This window comes from Phasianus colchicus, chromosome 9 (assembly GCF_987193195.1).
Source record: "Phasianus colchicus chromosome 9, bPhaCol1.hap1.1, whole genome shotgun sequence".
Taxonomy (NCBI): domain Eukaryota; kingdom Metazoa; phylum Chordata; class Aves; order Galliformes; family Phasianidae; genus Phasianus; species Phasianus colchicus.
This window is the reverse complement of record NC_143444.1, coordinates 32,622,676-32,629,052: the sequence shown is the minus strand read 5'-3', so window position 1 is coordinate 32,629,052 and position 6,377 is coordinate 32,622,676. Positions and strand designations below refer to the sequence as shown.

The 6,377-nt window shown below is 46.3% G+C and overlaps 1 pseudogene; it reads right to left on the bottom strand.

Moving 5' to 3' along the window:
* Positions 1–523: 523 nt before the first annotated feature.
* On the bottom strand, positions 524–5,030 carry LOC116236195 (uncharacterized; annotated as a pseudogene).
* Positions 5,031–6,377: the final 1,347 nt, after the last annotated feature.

Here is a 6,377-nt window from a genome sequence, read left to right as displayed (position 1 = left end):
CATGTAGCAGGGGGGTTGGAGATTCACGATCCTCGAGGTCCCTTCCAACCCGGGACCTTCTGTGACTCTGCGCAGTGGACCAGGTTGCCCAGAGATGTGGTGGATGCCCTGTCCCTTCCAAGGTGACACGCAGGGCAACCTGATCTAGCTGTGAATGTCCCTGTTCATTGTGGGCGAGTTGGACTAGACCATCATAAATGGTCGCTTCGGACTCTAAGGAGTCTCTGGTATGATACCTGAAGCCATGTCCACAAAGAACATCGATGGCCTGGTGAGCAATCAGGGTAGGTGGGGAAGCCTGTGTGCTCAACAGCTCTGGGGAAACTCACCAAGTAGTCCAGTCAGGAAGATTCACATCAGCCATAGAGCCTCTCTGTGCCAGTGCCAGTATTCAGCACACCAGAGGTACTGCTTCATCACACTGGTGGGTCCCATAGCTGCAGAGCTAGCTATTGAATGGCAGTCAGGGGATGGAAGGAAGAGGGGTGGGGAGATTGGCTATCATACAGACTAGGAAACTAACAGCATCCCCTGACAATTGGGATGGAGATACCTGGGGCGATCCAGATGAAGTGGTCCAGTAGAAGACAATCCTTTGTTTCCTATGAATACGAAGCCAGGTCTGCCATAAAAACAGAAAGAACCCTAGGACCCTGGGGTGGACAGCCACAGCGTGCTCTGAGAACTGTGCCCTGACATCTGTTACTACTGACAAATTTGTAAGGGAGGGCTAGGAGAGAACCAGACAAGACAGGAACAGAATACTCGTGTTCAGTATGCTCAAGTAGTGGAGACTGTATTACACTACGTGCGGATGAAGAAAACGGCCACTGGGGCCGGGGGTTTTCTTAAGCTCAGCTCCCAGCCCGATACATGCACCTATTTTCATTTGCCTTCCTCAGCCTGTGTTTTTCCCAAGCCCTTTTCACTTTCCAGGCTTTCTGAACATTACTGAAATACGAAGTTAGTAATTTCTGTTTCACCCCCTCCCCTCCCCAGGATTCTGGTGCTCACACTGGGATGTCGGTTTCCCGAGATCTCTGCAGATGATGGCTATTCTCACTCTCATTGTCCTGTCCCATCCCCATTCACACGTCATACACCCTGCACAGCTACAGCGGGAAGGGGTTAAGTTAAGTTCTTGTTGCCCCTGGCCTTGTCCATCTGTGGCCCTTTGACAAAAGATTTCACAATCCTTTCCCAGGACTTGTCCATCCATCTTCTCCAGACAAAATACCTCGCAACCCTTGACCAGGACTGGCCTTAACTTGTTTGTCTGTGTCCTCAGCAAGCTTTGAGACAATGATGATGCAAAACAATGATCTCTTACACCACCCCGTGGCTCAATGGTTGCTTTAAAATGGGACACTGGTGATCCATGATGGTGAGAAAGAGATAGCAAGCATAGGGGTAAAGAAGGGAGGGGGACAGGGAATTAAAAGCTTCATATAATCATTACAAAAGATTCATCAGGGTTTTTTGCAAATGTCGCCCTGATCTGCTTGACTTCTCCTCCCGCAGACGAAGTTACGAATTGCATAGAGGATACAACACGTTGGATAAGTTGAATGAAACCTGTTATCATACAAGGAATGAACATGAGAGTCTCAACAGCACATAACAGATAAAATAAGATACGTTTTACCCATGGGCCACCTGGGAGCCAGGAAAAGAGGTCAAGGTCTGGGCTTTTCCAAGTTTGAACAGGAACATGTGCTATTTTCCGTATACCTTGGGCAATTTGCTTAACAACTTTACCGTTATCAGTCTTTAGACAACAAGTAGAGTCATTTCATTTGCCACAGACCCCCCCTTCTTCGGCTAGCAGGTAGTCCAGAACAATGCGATGCTGGAGTATTGCCGCCCGCATCTGTGAAGCTTGATCTGCAAGATCAAGGGCATATGCTGTTTCATTAGTATTTATTTCGAGGATGGCTTGCAATCTGATAATACGATTTATGTTATAGATGGGCTCTCGAGCACCACTAACCCACTCATTGGGGTTCCAGGTGGCTGGCCAATAGTGTTTGATTATACGCTGGGGAGGCCAGTCATCTTTGCCCCAAGTTTGGCCACTACCGCATGTTACGGAGGTGTCGATAGACCTCTTGTGTCGATTGAGATCATCATATACTCTGACACCTAATTCACTGCCATCCTTTCCTGGAAGTAAAAAGAACATTGGGTGGATTACTCCAACATAACATACCCCAGTCCAGTTTGCAGGTTTATATGCATAATGACCACAAATCCAATATTGTACCATTCCCCCCATTCCCAGAGTCCATGAGGGGATAACTCGTTGTTATAGAGGTTACAGCCCACACAGTACAACAAATTAACCAAGATAACATTTCACCAGGGTATTGCAGAATCTCCAAAATACCAACAATTAAAATCCACTGTGTTCGGAGTTCCACAGAGTTCTTCTGCAAAACAAAAACAAGACATAGACTTGCCCTCTCGGGCTTTGTTAATATGGTCAAAATGAAGGAATAATCCAGAGCTGAAATTTGTGCTCCTGCGCCTACAAGAAACGTCACTGGAACTAAGTTAGGTTCAACAATGCATGTAATTAATAGATCACTGCCTTGAGTTGTGAGCCTCCTAATAAACAATCACCCTTCACCCCCCCGCTCACTTGAGAGGGGTGAAGGAACTAGTTTCCCAACGGCTCTGGTAGCCCTTCAGGTACTGTGGGAGGGGCACTAGGACCTGGGGTTTTACTTTCCTCAAGTCTAGTTGGCCATCCAGCAACCAGCATCTCGAGCCTATCTGTCGTCAATCCATCCATCAAATTTCATGGAATACCCTTTTTCCAGCCCAGGGTCCACAGTCCATTATGTTTATGATCAATGCTCCGTCTACCTGTTCTTATCGGGGACAAAACCTTTTCAGTTCCATTAAGTTTTGGGCTAGGTGGCCTGGGGGCAAGACTGGCTGCTGCAAGCCTTACTCCCCTAGGCTCAAATTTACTGGAGGAAGAAACCACCAGCCCATATTTTCTCCCATAATTAACTAACTCTTGGGCAACCTCCCCCCACGTCCATACTTTGCATCCTGATTGCTGATGGTTGGGGGTTACTGTTCCTTCCAACGCTGCCCGGGTTCTTTCTCCCTGAGACATTACCTGTATTTTTCCTTGCAGTTGTATACCTATAGGTTTTAACGACTCTGGAAGCCCCCTAATTAGTGGGGTCATCCTTTCAGGATCCACGGGCATCATCGTGGGTGATTCATGATGTGGCTGCAGCTTTCTATCGTACATCATTTGGAGACAAGCAGCCTTTTGAACACTTTCTACTAACTGATCAACTGCTCCAATAATAGCAAGAGGATCTCCCCTTTTTAGAGGGTTGAGACCACCTGCCCAATAGGCAGCCCTCTGTGTCAAGGACCAGGGAGCACGATTGTTGCCAGTAGTCAAAAATACTCCTGGTCCCCAATAGCCCTCCGCTTCCTTTTCTGTTAGCAGAATCTGGTCTCCACCAGTGAGGCTAACCCTCCATACATACTGTTTCAGATTCGTTTGGAGAGCGGCTAAAATCTTTTTTCAATTTTGCTAGTTCAGTGGCTGAGAAGGGAATTTCCTTAACATTCATTTGAGGATCTAGATCCTCACCGTTATCGAATGTATATTCAGCTTTTACCAAGGGGCGCAATGGGGCTATTGGCATTTCTAATTTATCTAGCCTTTCCTTCATTCTTTGTAGTTCCTCCTGAGGAAGAGTTTTTTCGTGAGGCAGACTATGGGTGACAGTATTGTCGGCATGCTTAGACATTAACAGTTCCTTAAAAGCCATTTGCTACAAAGCCGAATTATGTTTCTCTCTTTCTAATTGCTCCTCAAGGTTCACTATTTGATTCTGCAAAGTTTTTACCAGTTCTTGTGTTACTTTAACTGATTCCTGTAGTGCTTGTATAGCTTGGGTTTCTGCTGCCGAATGCTTTTCCTCTTGGAACTCCATGGCAGCTTTTAAAGCAGCCCCGAGTACGGCACAAATAAACGCCTTTCCTTTTCCGACTCGGGTACGAGCCTCATTTTGTAAAACACAAATACGGTCCGAAACACTCTGCAAGTTATACCAGTTCTGTCGTGCCCAATCCACACCTGATAAAGAGGGTCGAGCACCATGTTTTTCTAAAAGATCAAATAACACATCTTCACCTTTCATGGTGGCAATGCTGTCACTCATTTTTCAATACGCTGAAAGATCTACACAAAGGGGGGAGGAGGTATACGTATTCAAAAGCTCAGGTGACTTCTTACCTCCCCCCCAGGGAGGCACACAACACCTACTAAAGAAATGCAAATGCTCCAGTCACTCTTCCCTTTCTCTGAGGGAAGCACACAAAAGAGTTCAGATTTCACACTTAAGTTACAAGATACTTAAATCACAAACATGCAGACAGGTCTTCCCGAGGAGGCACACACGTAATCAAAATCAATTCATACGTCCTCGAGAGGGATACACATAAAAAGTAAAGTTTCAGAATATGGAGCGGTCTTCTTGGAGAAGGACTCACGTTTAAGTTTTCAAAAATATCGCTTCATGCAACTCCAGGAGGCACACACAAAGACAAGAAGCTACACCAACACCTATTAGGTAAACACCACACCTAAGTGTCATGGTTTTGGTTTTTGCTTATTTGATTTTCAATATTCCACATCAAAACATCATGTACTGGAATTGAAGTGTTAATGCTCTAACTCTACGTACCTGTCCCTATACATTACGGAGGTCACGGGATCTGACCCTTCCGGGGGGGCGGTCTCTTACTGCCTGGCAGTGGGTGCTGGAGGTGCTTTCCTAGCCGTTCCAAGCTTTTTCAGGTTTGACTCGGTCTCGGGAACTCTCTCTCATATCTTATTTGATTTATTAGTCTCAATTTCAATTAGATTGTATTATATTGTATTATTTTGCATTCCGATATCATAGTTAGTAAAATAAGTTTACCTCCATAGATTGTTGCCACTGTTTTTTTCCTTTTCCCCCTTACTTCCCATTTTGTGGGCCCAGGCGGGGGGTGGGGAGGGCAGGGGCCTACTGCCCCCTGTCACGGGCATAAACTGATCTAGTTAATTCCGTGACACTAAGTTACAGTTTCACTCCTTGCTAAAGCAACACTTAGAGGTTTCAGTAAAGCAAATAAAAACTTCTTGGAGAGGCACACACGTTTAAGTCACAAAGTATCACTTCCTCACTTCCCCAAAAGGCGCAAACACAAAAACAGGTTCAAATTTCGCGCTTCAAAATAGCTGCAGAGAAGTCTTCCCGAGGAGGCGCACACGTATTAAACAAAATGCAAATAGACAAAATACGTCCACAAGAGGTACACACATAAAAAGCAAAGATTCAGAATACGGAGCGGTCTTCCTGGAGAAGGACCCACGTCTAAATTTTTAAAAATAACGCTCCTTGCAACCCCAGGAGGTGCACACAGAAAAGTTTCAAACTATATCTGGAAGGACAACACTCTCACAGCGGGCATCCTGCCCAACTACGCCAAAATAGTGTCTCGCTCCAATTTATAGGAGGGAGATGAGGTTCTTTTAATATCTGTATCCCCGGTGTGAGATTAAGAAACAACGGTTCATATGTTAGTCCAACCAGTTTATTATAAGTCCTAATTAGGGAGACAGGAAAGGAAAGGAGGGCGATAGAAAAGCTAGGAAAAAGCAAGAATGCCGTGAAGCGGGGATAGTCACCACCAGGATCCAGCAGCCTCCTGTTGCACGACGTTCCGAAGGTCCGAGGCAGAAGCAGCAGGGGGGGGAGAGCAGCAGCATGGAAGGCCTGGGGCAGCAACAGGTAGCAGGAAGAAGTCGCAGAGCCAGTCCAAGAGGGGAAGCAGCAGGACTCAGGTAGCAGGCCCAGGAGAGTCCGTCAGCATGCAGGAATTCCGTGGCGAGGAATCTGATGGCAGACACCCCTCTTCATGGTTTTCGATGCCTCTTTTATCCTACTACTTCTCCTGCCTACGTGACATCCCTGGGTGTTTGAGCAGGAGTCCTGCGAATACTTCCTGAGATGGCCACCTTCCTTGAGATAAGTCCACACAAAAGACCACTTCACAGCTATTAAGCTGCAGCTTCTCTCTCTCTCGTAGCCCCCATCTCTGACCCTCGGACAAAAGATTTCACAATCCTTGCCCAGGACTTGCCCATCAAACTTCTCCAGACAAAAGCTCTCTCAACCCCTGACCAGGACTTGCCTGAACTTGTTCATCTGTGTCCTCAGCAAGCTTTGAGACAATGATGATGCAAAATAATGATCTCTTACACTCTGTCACTTGCATTGCTTTAGAAATTGAGGAGGGGGGGAGAAAGGTATCTAAGGGATCCCATTTATGATCTTTCTGCTTCTCTTTCCTTT